The sequence below is a fragment of the Zingiber officinale genome, chromosome 7A, assembly GCF_018446385.1.
Source record: "Zingiber officinale cultivar Zhangliang chromosome 7A, Zo_v1.1, whole genome shotgun sequence".
Classification (NCBI taxonomy): Eukaryota; Viridiplantae; Streptophyta; class Magnoliopsida; order Zingiberales; family Zingiberaceae; genus Zingiber; species Zingiber officinale.
Window position 1 is genome coordinate 19316132 of NC_055998.1, and position 13275 is coordinate 19329406.

At 37.8% G+C, this 13275-nt stretch overlaps 1 pseudogene; it reads left to right on the plus strand.

Moving 5' to 3' along the window:
• The first annotated feature begins 545 nt into the window (after positions 1–545).
• Positions 546–4454, plus strand: LOC121999254 (annotated as a pseudogene).
• The last annotated feature ends 8821 nt before the right edge of the window (positions 4455–13275 follow it).

Sequence of the window (13275 nt, forward strand, 5' to 3'; positions counted from 1 at the left end):
CATAATTCAGCTTCATGCAATGGAAAACACTAAACGAGTAGGAATGCTTAGAGGATTATCATGATCCTGGAGAAAATAGTTAAGCTTAACTAAACCGTCAATGTTCCATGATCAGATAATTTAACTCCACAGAATATATTGATAGGAAGAATCATTAAATGGTGAGTTCAATGTTTATAGACGGTAGCTAATCCCTTGAAAGTCAAATTTCATTGGTTCAGATTATCTCCAAAGAAATTTGGAGTGGTTCTTTCAGAATCCCAGGCCATCCCACTACTATACAAATATATTTAGCATAAAAGCTCCCCTTTTTTTTTTCAGAAATTTGATGTTCTGACTTGTATTCATGCAATGAGTAGCTTTTTCTGGCACCCAATGATTAGAAACAACAGCATTCCCTTCTCATATCTTTTCTTCATAACCTTTTTCTTATTCAATCCGTTACTTTGCATTACCAACCATCCAATGAGAACAATGGCAGAGAACATACAGCAACTTCGACCATATTATATATATGAAGGTCATTCTAAGTCCTTTGCCACAATATGATACAAAACATCAAGAGCACAACCATGTTGATCTCTTCCTCAAACTACTTGCAGCATTTTTGCAATAAGGGTTTCAGATTGGATAGCAAAGAATTCCACACAGATAATGATCTTTTGCCATCACTTGGAGCCACGATAAATCAAACAATCAAACACGGGAAGCACATTATATCCCCAAACGATCCTCATTATAGGTATACTAACCCAATGCTCCTCGCTTCCTCCCATTTGTAATGTCAAGTCTACAAAACTTGTGTGTTTAATCTTCTCCTCTGTACTAATTCATTTTTCAGACTATGGGAGATGTTTATGATACTTCTTGTTCTCTACTCAGCTTGGATCTGCCCATTTGAGTTTGCATTTCTGAAATACTTGCCAAGTGAAATTTTCCTTGTGGACAACATAGTCAATAGCATTTTCGCTATTGACATCACATTGACCTTCTTTGTTGCTTATGTTGACCACAAATCCTACCTCCTTGTTGACAATCACAAGAGAATCACTATCAGGTTAGAATTTAAACTGTAAATTTATCTTCAGTTTGCAAGCATTGATTGACACTCCATGATTTTATCTAAAGTCTATATGAATCTTCTATAACATGAAGCGTAACTACTATTTGAGTTCCATACAAGCTGACTTAACAGGTACCTATCCACCTGGTTCATCTTTGATGCATGTTCAACATTTCCTTTTCATACAATAAGCCTCTTCTTCAATAGACATGGCAATAGCCTTGGCCTCCAACTTCTTAGCATGCTTAGACTCTGGCGATTGCACCGTGTCAGTTCCCTGTTTGCCAGGTCTATTGCTTCTCCAATTTCTGTAGTACATATTATGACCAATGCAAAAAAACAAAACAGAAATTAGTCAACTAATTTTTCTTTCTTCAGACTTGAGAAGGATATTAGACTCAATTATTTCCGGACACGGTGCATAAAACTCTTATCAGTAAGCATTTAGTATTTGTTCACTCTCTCTTTCTTCACACACCTATTACGTAGGTTCTGAAATCTTAATACTATTTTTTTTTATTGTATTGCAGGTGACTCTTTTTGTATTTCACTGTTCTGCATGCTTTAACTATATGATTGCCGAAAGATACCCGGATCCAAAAAGAACATGGATAGGTGCAGTCATTCCAAATTTCAAGGAAATTAGTCTCTGGATCAGATATGTAACAGCAATATACTGGTCCATTACAACACTAACAACTACAGGCTATGGCGACCTGCATGCAGAAAACACAAGAGAAATGTTGTTTGATATTTGCTACATGCTCTTTAATCTGGGATTGACAGCTTACCTCATTGGAAATATGACAAACCTTGTTGTCCATGGGACCTATTGCACAAAAAAATTTGTAAGTTAAATTGTCGCTAACTTTGTTCATTCGACCATCCTAAAACATGAGTGTCATAGCATGCATCATTGGGACTTAAAGTTATTTTGAAATTCCAAAGATACAAATAGCGTCCCATACTCATCTGGTTGCACTACTATATTGATCAGTTTGTGTATACAATTTCTTCCTATGGCATTCTATCCTAATTTAAGGGGAAAAAGACAAGTTAGTCTCCTATATCTCATTTATTTAATTATACATTACAATTGACTTCAGTCGTTTTAGTAAGAGATTAAGTAATATTGTAACGGTTTGAATAATGGGATATTGAAGGGGAGCCTTGGTGAAATAGTAAAGTTGTTGCCATGTGATCAAAAGGTCACGGGTTCGAATCCTGGAAACAGCATCTTGTAAAAAAACAGGATAAGACTGCGTATAATGGATCCTTCCCCGGGACGCTGCATGACGGGAGCTTCGTGCACCGGGCGGCTTCCTTTTTTTTTTTGAATAATGGGATATTACATATATATATATATTAACCAAGGGTTTGAATTTGAAACTGTTACCTTGTCCATTTTACTATGAGAGAGACACCATCCAAGCTGCTTCTGAATTTGTATCAAGAAATAAGCTTCCAAAACACATAGAAGAACAGATGCTATCTCACATTTGCTCAAAGTTCAAGACAGAGGAACTCAAACAGCAAAAGATTCTAGATTGTCTCCCAAAAGCCATTCAATCAAGCATAGCCAAGCATTTGTTCCTTCCCATTGTTCAAAAAGCATACATTTTCCAGGGGGTCTCACTTAATCTCATTTTTCAATTGGTAGGTCTCCAATCATAAGCCCTTTATATTTTCATGTATTTGCTGGATATTTAAAGGTATGCACTGTTCTAACCAGTGTGAAATAATAGGTGTCAGCAATGCAAGCTGAGTATTTTGCACCGAATGAAGACGTGATAATCCAGAAAGAAACACCCACAGATCTATATATCATAGTATCAGGATCAGTGGTTAGACTTATTACAAATTAAGAATGTGTACTCTTTTGCAGTGTAATTGGTTGTTCTACATCCATTCAGAGAATAGGAGTAATTGTTAGTTTTCTAATTGCAGGAGATGATAGCATATTCAGAAGGAACAGAACAAGTAAGACTTGAAGATTGTGTATAAAGGAGCTAACCAAAAACTGGCAGTGAGTCTGATTGTGTATGACTTTCAGGTACATGGGAAGGTAACCGCAGGAGGAGTAGGGAGATAGGAGTTCTGTGTAAAGTTCCACAACCGTTCACCATCAAAACCATTGAACTATCCCAAATTCTCAGACTTGATAGGACTGCACTTTTTGACATTATTCAGGAAAGCAAAGAAGATGCAACTATTATCATGCAAAACCTTAACCAGATACATTTAATATTTGACAACACAGCTTAGTGAAATAGATAAATTGAGATATCATATTCTCAGAGAAATAGAAGTTGATACTAAATTTTAAATCCTACAGAAGTTAAAACTTCATGACAAAGTATACCTAGGAGTACATCAAAACGATCCAGAAGGCTTTCAGAGAGAACAGTTAGACAGAGATAATATCAATAGGATTATGAACTATGCTAGTGATGGGCATATCTTTCAAATTGAGAAGCTACATAGTTTGGAACAGATGGAAACAGGAGACCTACTATGCAAGACTGAAAGTAACAAGGATATTTGTGCAGCTGAGGAACTTTCAATTTGTCAGGGTAACCTAGTAGGCCATGCAGATCACCATATTAGGTTTCATATAGCTCCACAGGAAAGAGGCAATTAAACTGCAAAGATTCTGCCAAAGCAGGAAGCCTAAACAGACAATGTTGATGGTACCACATGGATGGATAAACATTTTAATAGGAAGCATGAGAAAGGACTATTTGAATTACTCTCTAGTGAAATAAACAGGATGAATTTCACTAAGAATGATGTACAAACATATCTTGAAGTGAAATCATCTAATGAAACTAACTATGAGAACCATGGCAGAAGGGAATGGAACACCTGGCATGGATATCAGATACCAATGAAATGCTGATAAACTGTTGTTCAAAAAATGTAAGCCATTATTGTCCTAACAATATCAGAAAACTAACGAGAAAGGTGATCATTCACATGCATTCTCAAGAGGCAAATCCAGCAGGGCAACAAAAGGGGAAAATGATTAACTTACCTGACACTATAGAGGAACTCCTCAAGATTGGTGGTAAGTAAAATTTGATCTTATTTAAAGAATAGCATATAAACCGATTAATTTGCATATGCTACAGATGAATGGCTATTAGTAATTTAGAAGTAAAAATACTCACAGACATGATAAACATTGGATTATAAGTTTCAAAAAGACACATAGATTTTGACCAGAAACAATTAAGCTGCACTATATTATCATTATTTGTAATCATGTCTCACAAAAGTTGCAGGTGGGAAGTTTGTGGGATATCATCCAACAAAAGTGATCAATCAAGAGAATGCAGAAATTGATGACATAAGCATAATACATGATGGATATCTCATAGAGGCACTGTAGAAGTAGTGAGATTATCAAAGAGGTTAAGAACAACGAACGATACCAAAGGCATTGTTTCCAAACTTAACACTTGAAGAAGGTTTATGATGAAAGTGTAATGACGTGAAAATTTTCTATGTTGTCTTTCTTATATAATTAGATTGATAGTTCATGGAATATATTAACAGAATGATTCAAAACTGACATCATACAAAAGATTATTATGTATGAGAAAAAATTATAATAGTGTTTTAATAGCTATATGAATGTTATACAATCAATAAATAATGTAACTTTTCATACAACTATGAAGTAAAGTGAATATAAAAGTCAATAATGCATATATATAACCTCCATACAAAGGCAAAACTTCATGGATGAATACATATGCAAAGAGAACTTGATCACAATGAATACTAAAATTACCTATTTTGTTTGAAGAAACTATATCCAAAGCTTGTTGATAAGGAAAAATTCTTATCTACAACATAAGAAGGCTGGAGTATCAATATTAAAGCAGGATAATGCAACAAACAAGTTTAATATATATTATATTCATTTGATAATTGTTAGTCGTTGGTTCTCCCTTCTATGTGATTTGTGTCATCTTCCAATCCTATTCACTTGAGGAACACAAGTGTTCTTCTCAATCCTAGCTTTATTCATTGAGATACTTTCATCCATTTTTTTTTTTTTTGTTGCAAGCTAATCCAAATGATCATTCCATCATTTGGCAAACAACAAAAGTGTGAGATACTTTTCATTTGTGCATTCTTTACTTGGATAGAAGAATGAAGGTAGAAAGGCGATAGATAAAACAAGAAGAAAAGAAATGAATTAATGACATAATCTCCTTCCATCCATTTTTCAGTTAGATGGAACTTTAAGGTTAAAAATAATGTCTTCTGTTGTGTTTGTTAGATTCTCAAATTTTTTTCTTGTCCATTTCCACACTTCTACCTCATCTGTTAGAAACAAAACGAAGAATTTGAAAGGCGATAAATTGCCTCCTTCGCTACACTACCTTTCAAGTAAATATGACAATCTGATAACTTTTTTTTCCTCTGCTCTTTCCTCCAACTTCGTTCAAGTAAATACAACATATATTCTCCCCTTTTCTAAGGTTATCCAAAACGAACCCTTGATTCATTCTCCATAAGTATTAAGTTTCGTCCTTGTGCTGGAATTGCTCTCTGTAGCACAAAAAATGCATCCTTCAAATCCCGCTCCGCATCCTCACCAAGTCAAAATATATTCCACGAAATAACACAGCTGAATTGAATCCATAGAGCGAGAAATACAAGCGCTACAACCTCATGATCGATATAAACCATGTGCATCGGTGGATGATTAATGAACAAAATAGCTGTATGAATGCGACTAACCTGAGCTTTACTCAGATCACAAGCAAGAAAATTATCAAGGCATCATGACAACTTCCTCGATTCCGCGTCACGAAGGAATTAGAGGTGAAGAAACCCGACGTACTTTTCCGTCGCCATTATCCGACGGTTCCTTTCTTCAGGGAAGAGGATCAAGTCGACTAACTAAAAACTCGGATTCCGTGGGCCACACTAGGCCCACGGCCTTGATGACTTGTATGCGGCCATTCTGGTTCATGAATAGGCTTATCGAACTTCAGTACGTGAGTCGGGGTCCATTGCCAAATTAGGTAAGCTGTAAGCTCTCGTTGCCCGATATGAAATCATATCAGGCTCAACGTGGACTTGATATGAGTCCATATCAGGCCCAACGTGAGATTTTTTATCTATTCTTTGATTTTACATGTTAACATCAATGAAAAGTTGAAATAAATAATGGACATCATATTTGAACTCCTTGCAACATCAGAAATCCATAGGAACTGAAATGAGCTCAATCGGAGCTCCCTAGGTCAATCAGTGGGTTTTGGTCAAAATCCACTAATGGACTTAGGGAGCTCCGATTGAACCTATTTCAGTTCCTATGAATTTCTGATGTTGCAAGGAGTTCAAATATAGTGTCCATTATTTATTTCGGCTTTTAATTGATGTTAACATGTAAAATCAAAGAATCAACAAAAAACCCCACGTTGGGCCTGATATGATTCCATATCAGGCCCAACGTGGGTGTTTTTACTGATTTTTTGATTTTACATGTTAACATCTATGAAAAGCCGAAATAAATAATGGACACCATATTTGAACTCCTTGCAATTTTAGAAATCCATAGAAACTGAAATGAATGCAATCGGAGGTCTCTAGGTCCATTAGTGAGTTTTGACCGAAACCCACTAATAGACCTAGAGAGCTCCGATTACACTCATTTTAGTTCCAGTGGATTTCTGAAATTACAGGGAGTTTACATATGATGTCCATTGTTTATTTTTGCTTCTTCAAATGTATTAAAATGTTATTAAAAATTGACTAATGTTATTTATATGTTCTGCCTAAAAAAAAGAGAAGAGAGAGAAGAGAGAGAAATATATTGAAGAAAAGAAAACGGTAGAAAAAGTTAAATGTCAGGAGGGTAAAATAGGAAATGCACTTAAACAAGTGTGTTCTTTGGTAAATGTTAAAGTAACGTACGCCTTTTGGTAAATTTAAATCTTTAAGTGCGCCCTTTGGTAAATTGTCGATTTCAATTTATTCTGAAACGGATACAGAATTTGATATTCGATCGGGGAAGAATAGGATAGATTTTATGAATTTATAGTAATTCGAAAGAAGAAAAATTATTAATATATATAAAATATATTTAATTTATTAATGAATATAAATATGAAAATAAATATTTGATCGTAGTGAATATAAAGACGGAGGATATTGATATGGAGAATAGAAAGAGCGATCATGAGGATAAAAAAATTAAATTGATAGGTTGAATTGTGATAAGGTCATGGGAGTCAATGCTCATCTTTTCAGACTGATCCGACTAGTTGATCTGTCATCTTGGCAGATTCGTTACTCTTCTTGGTCGATCTGTCATTCTTCCTGGCCTATCCGTCACTCTTCTTTGTCAATCTGCCACTTCACTTGGCCGAGCTGAGCCACTCTTCCTGGCCGATCCACCACTCCGCCTGACTGAGCTGAGCCACTCTTCCTAGTTGATTTGTCACTCTTCCTAGCGGATCCATGACTCTTCCTAGTTGATCCTCCGGTCTTCCTGGTCGAGCTGAGCCCACCAGTCCCCCTGACCAATCCACCACTTTTCCTAGTCGATGTGCCACTCTTCTAAGGTTGATTGATCGATTGACCGCTCTTCTTGGCCTAGCCAAATCCCTATACAAGTCAAGTCCTTAGAATGGTCAACATTCCTTAGCCGAGCCGACCTCATCCAAGAACAAAGTCTAACCGGGCACTGGAGGGGACTCAGCCGACTCATCCTCATAGCGCATTAATGGTCCATCAACTCATTATTTCTCTTTTGTCATTTTGTGTCACAGATGACAAAGAATATTTTACATGTAAGCTGTATATTAAAAGCTTCATCTCTGCCAAATGTAGAGATTACATGTCTATTTTAGAAAAGGTGTCAGAATATCTTTATGGTCTGCCCTTTACTGGTAACATTTTAAGATTTGTGCACATATAAATAGTGATATTATAAAAAAGGATCTTAATCTATAGATGGAGATATATGATGCTATATAATTTTATATGCTCATAATTATTGTTTATTTGATTATTCATCTGCTTGATAGTTATTGTTTATTTGATTATTCATCTGCTTGATTTAATCATTGACTTAAATATTGGAGGGAGATTATTTTTTATGACTTAAATGTTAACAGTATTTATGATACATAGAATAACCAGAAATCTTTATTTGATCATCATCGTAGCCATCTTTTTTTAATCAATCATCTTTTTCTCCTTTCATCGTCTCCTCCACTATTCATTCTCTCCTTGTTGAGCAACTGAGTCCACGATACAGTACGGGTCCAATTTTATTTTATTTTTCAACTGCCACTCAAACTCACACCTGCGGACCGGGGACGGATCTTCTGGACCCATTTTCCCTGGTCCGCCCCTGGACCACACAGCTGCTATAAAACCTCACTCACGTGACAAACATGTGCACGCGCCCACGCCCAAAATCCCCAAAAGCCCTAGCCTCTCGAACTCTCCTCCCTCCACCGTCGCCTGTAGCCTCCCTCCCTCCGACGTTGTGTCCCTCCAGCAGCCCCCCTCCCTCCGACGTTGCCAACCTCCAAAGGCCTTCTTCCAGCGCTGCCTCCGCAGCGGGAGAGGGAGACGTCGCTAGGAAGGTGCAGGAAGATGGACAGGAAGAAGTGGAGATGCTCAAGAGAAGTTGTGGTAGGCCAAAAGTATTGCGAGCGTCATATTCACCGAGGCCGAAACCGTTCAAGAAAGCATGTGGAAGCCCCCACACCATCTTCCATCTCAGTGTTGAAAACTAGTCTTTCCACACCTTCAGTGTTGCTGGCTCAAGAGAACCATCTCAACCTGCCTAGACCTTTTGCCACACCGAATACACATTCTCTGGACCGGAGGTAACACTTGAAACTTCACTAGAATTTTTTCATGGCATACCGGCGGTGAATCGCAAAGGTAAGGTCCTGGATTGTCTTAACCTAAAGGTTTTTTAGTGGCTAGAAAGATCTTTGTATTTGGTTGTACTTTATTTTCACCTGATGAGGGAGCAAACACTTACATGATATTTGTATTAGGCTTGAAAAACTGGTACACTTAAATGGCTGAAGTATTGTGATTGATGAATCATTGCCATCAAGTCATATTTGTCACAATTATAGTTTAAAATCTCGTTTTGTGCTTGATGGCATGGTCAAAACATACTGTTCTACTATATATTAATTGTCATAAACAATCTTTCCTCTCAGTGTTGCCTACTTCAATACATGTTAAGAAGAATATGAATTCAAGTTTTTTTGTTTAGTTTGTTTTTCTAAAATTGATTATTTAATTTGTTGTAGTCTTTTTTTTTTATAAATAAAAGTAAAATAGCTAAGTAGAAGAAGATTATTGGAGTAAAAGTATTAGGAGTAAAAATTATATAAATTTATTTTGTCATTCATTGAAGTAAACAACTCATCTAAATTCATCTTGGTATATTTTAATGTCTGCTGTTATGTGTCGACATAATATGGTGTGGATTGAAAATTTAGCATGGAACAGTCCTTTAAACATTGGTCCCAACTATCTAGGTTGGCAAAGATACTGATTGTGATGGTATAGATAACTATTTAATAAATCTGATGTTTTTATTCTATGATCTTTACTTTTCATCCTAAAAGGCAAATGTTACTTTTACTGATCAATCTGTTTTTTTTGGATCTACAAGAGACTCATCGTATGCTGATTAATCTGTTTGTTGTTTTGAATTGTTTTCATTTCTTGAACATCTTTTGTTGGCATATGCTTGTGTACATTCACTAACTTGTGCTCTTTTGAGTTGTATGCAGCCTGGCTATGAGCGGCTTTGCTGCCTCTGATGCATACAAACACGTGATCACAATTTCACAACGACATGCGTTTGCAGGGTTCCAAAACACCTAAGGGAAGAAAAAGTGTTAGAATGCGTCCACTGTGGTTGCAGGGGCTGTGCAAGTGGAGACTAAAACTTGAGGGGGAAAAAGTGAGAGAATTTGCCCATTATGGTTGTAGCGACCTTTGTTTAATTACTCATCTCGTGTCAAGTAATCTGATGTTAACATGGTCTGAATTATGGATTCCACTTGTGTAAGCTTAAACTAAGTGTGCAACTACATGTTAAAACAGTTTATTCCCATTCTAGGGATACCTAAGATTGTATGTTTGATGAAATCTAGCTTCGTTCCATCCGATCAACGTAAGAAAATTTATAAACAGGGTTTCCAGTTCCCACTATTCTTGATGTTACTGGTGGCCTTCTACAGTTTGATGTAGTTGTTTCTTCTTGCCTTTACTTATCAAGTTCCTTGACTCTCGATAGCATGTACAGTTTTTTTGTTTTGTTTACGTTGGTACATTAACTCAAAAATTAATAATATTATGTGCTTTGTTTTTGTGGTTTTACTTTAAATTGATATCGAGATATGGAATAAACATGTAAATTTGAGCTCGATAGCTAGTAATGTAAGCTAAATTACTTGCTAAAGTTGGCACCTTGTTATAGTTTTGAAGGAACATGGGAGATTAGCACTTTTTATGATCTAGAAAACTAAGGATATGCTAACAGAAGATTCAAAACTGGGAATCGAATATTTTCAAGGACATGCTAACAGGAGATTCAAAACTGAGACTCGATCTTTAAATACAAAAAAAAAAATCTGATGATTAAATTGGGCTGAAATTTGATTTTTGAATGTACATGTCTTCTAAATTTACCTAAGAAGCATGGCATCAGTAGGGTAATTTAACAGTCAGAAAAAGCATTTTTTCCTTTCGTCGAGGCAGAAATCACTTGAGATATTCGTGATAACCAACTTCCAGACTGATAACAACTCAGAAACCAACTTTAATGAGTCACAAACAAGAATACTTCATAGAGAATGGCATGTTCCAATGAATAGACAAGCTATCAAATCATGAAGTGCATAACCATAGATTAAGCAAACTAAAACGACTAATAGAATCTTCTCAATGGCTAATGTTAATGATCTCATATATCGACCCATTTGTCTTGGCGAGTGAAGGGAGGTTGAAAAACAAAGTGTCTCAGCTAAACCAACTGTAACGATACACACATATGAGAATACTTAAAGAATAAATGGCATATGTTACAATGAATACAAATAGGATAAGTTACCAAATCATGAAATGTATAGCCATAGAGTTAGCAAATTAAGGCAACTAAGAGAAGCTTCTCAGGAGCTAATGATATTGATCTCGTATATCGATCCATTAGGTTTGTGCAGAACACTAATTGGCGAGTGAGTTGAGGTTGAGGAACGAAGTGCTTCAGCTAGTGGACCACCCATAGTTGCTGCTCCATGGCTAACCCATCTAGATCCCTTGTTGCTAGGTTGGGCTAACTGTTGTACTTCAAGGCCATTGTTGTTATTTTCTCTTGGTTGCTCAGGATTTCCAGTGGACAGTTTTAGTGAAAAATCCGATGAATGATTCCCAGGGACTGAAATAGAGAGGTGAGTAGTTGAAGCAGGATGGATGGCGTAGTTGATGCTGTCATCGTTCTCTCACTGAGACTTTGGTCATTTGTCCAAGAACCTCTGGAGCACATAGCCTTCAGGTTTATTGTCTGGAAGATCGTCGAGGTAGAAGTTTGGGCAATTGCCTTGAAGATTCTTTTCAACAGTTTGTATGCCTGATTGTCTGCAAGCAATTGAAGGGAAATTTTTGTATTTGCAAAAGATTATAATGGCATACAAAGATGAGTATTGTGTTATCTAAAGATCTAACATGCTGACCAGAGAATGTGTATTCGGTGTGGTAAAAGGTCTAGGCAGGTTGAGATGGTTCTCTTGAGCCAGCAACACTGAAGGTGTGGAAAGGCCAGTTTTCAACACTGAGATGGAAGATGGTGTGGGGGCTTCCACATGCTTTCTTGAACGGTTCGGCCTCGGTGAACATGACGCTCGCAATACTTTTGGCCTACCACAACTTCTCTTGAGCATCTCCACTGCTTCCCGTCCATCTTCCTGCACCTTCCTAGCGACGTCTCCCTCTCCCGCTGCGGAGGCAGCGCTGGAAGGAGGCATTTGGAGGTCGGCAACGTCGGAGGGAGGGGAGAGGGGGCTGCTGGAGGGACACAACGTCGGAGGGAGGGAGGCTGCAGGCGACGGTGGAGGGAGGAGAGTTCGAGAGGCTAGGGCTTTTGGGGATTTTGGGCGTGGGCGCGTGCACATGTTTGTCACGTGAGTGAGGTTTTATAGCAGCTGTGTGGTCCAGGGGCGGACCAGGGAAAATGGGTCCAGAAGATCCGTCCCCCTGCGGACCCTCCACCTGCCCACGTGCTTCTCCCGCCGTTTGAAACTTTTCGAACCTTCGCCAACGGCTACTTCCTCTTTCTCTTTATATACATCTCCCTCTCCCTCCCTACGCCACAACCAACTCCTTTTCCTCTGCTTCTCTCTAGTCTCGATCTCCTCCTCTGTTTAGGCCATGGCAGCATTGGCGAAGATCACTATAGACCTTCCTCTCCTCCTTCTGCTGCTCTCGTTGGTGGCCATCGTTGGCGCCCAGGAATCTCCGGCACCGGCACCGTTGATGGAGAGCGGATGCGCAAGGGCAGACCCAGATTTCTGTGTTCTTGTGCTCACCACTATAGTGTCTCTGATCGCCACCTTCGCTCGCTGAGTTTATTCGCCGGGCCATCTTCTCATGGCCCATGGATCGGTTCGGTATTCACCATAATAAATCTCTTGATATTATCACGACGATTCTGTTGTTGATTTATGTCAATCGGTTGCTGCTCTTCGAAATTACTACCACCCATCATTTGTTTTGATGTAAATGAAGCTCGGGGCGCTGGGATGAGCGAAGCGCCTTTTGCCTGATGTAAACGAAGCTATTGCATAAATAAAATACGTTGTGATTGTTATTTCTGCGTGAAAATTGAACCGATTTCTTGAAAGAAAATAAAATGTCTGGTCAGTCAGAAAATGTGTAACAAAGAAAAGACTTGCAATAACTTGAGCCCTTTTTGTGCTAGCTGCGATCCGTGTGGATTTATCGGCTTCAAAAAATCACAATAAAGTGTGTTTGTGTTTTCGATCACAACTGTGAAAAAAGTAAGAGAGTGAAACACAGATTAGACAGAACAAATAAGAAGATTAATTGAATTAATAGCCTGTCTTTCATTACTCTGATTGAAGGCTCAATTGTCAAACATAGCTCTCATAGGTTTCTGTTGGCTTATCAGCTATTATTATGCAGAAACA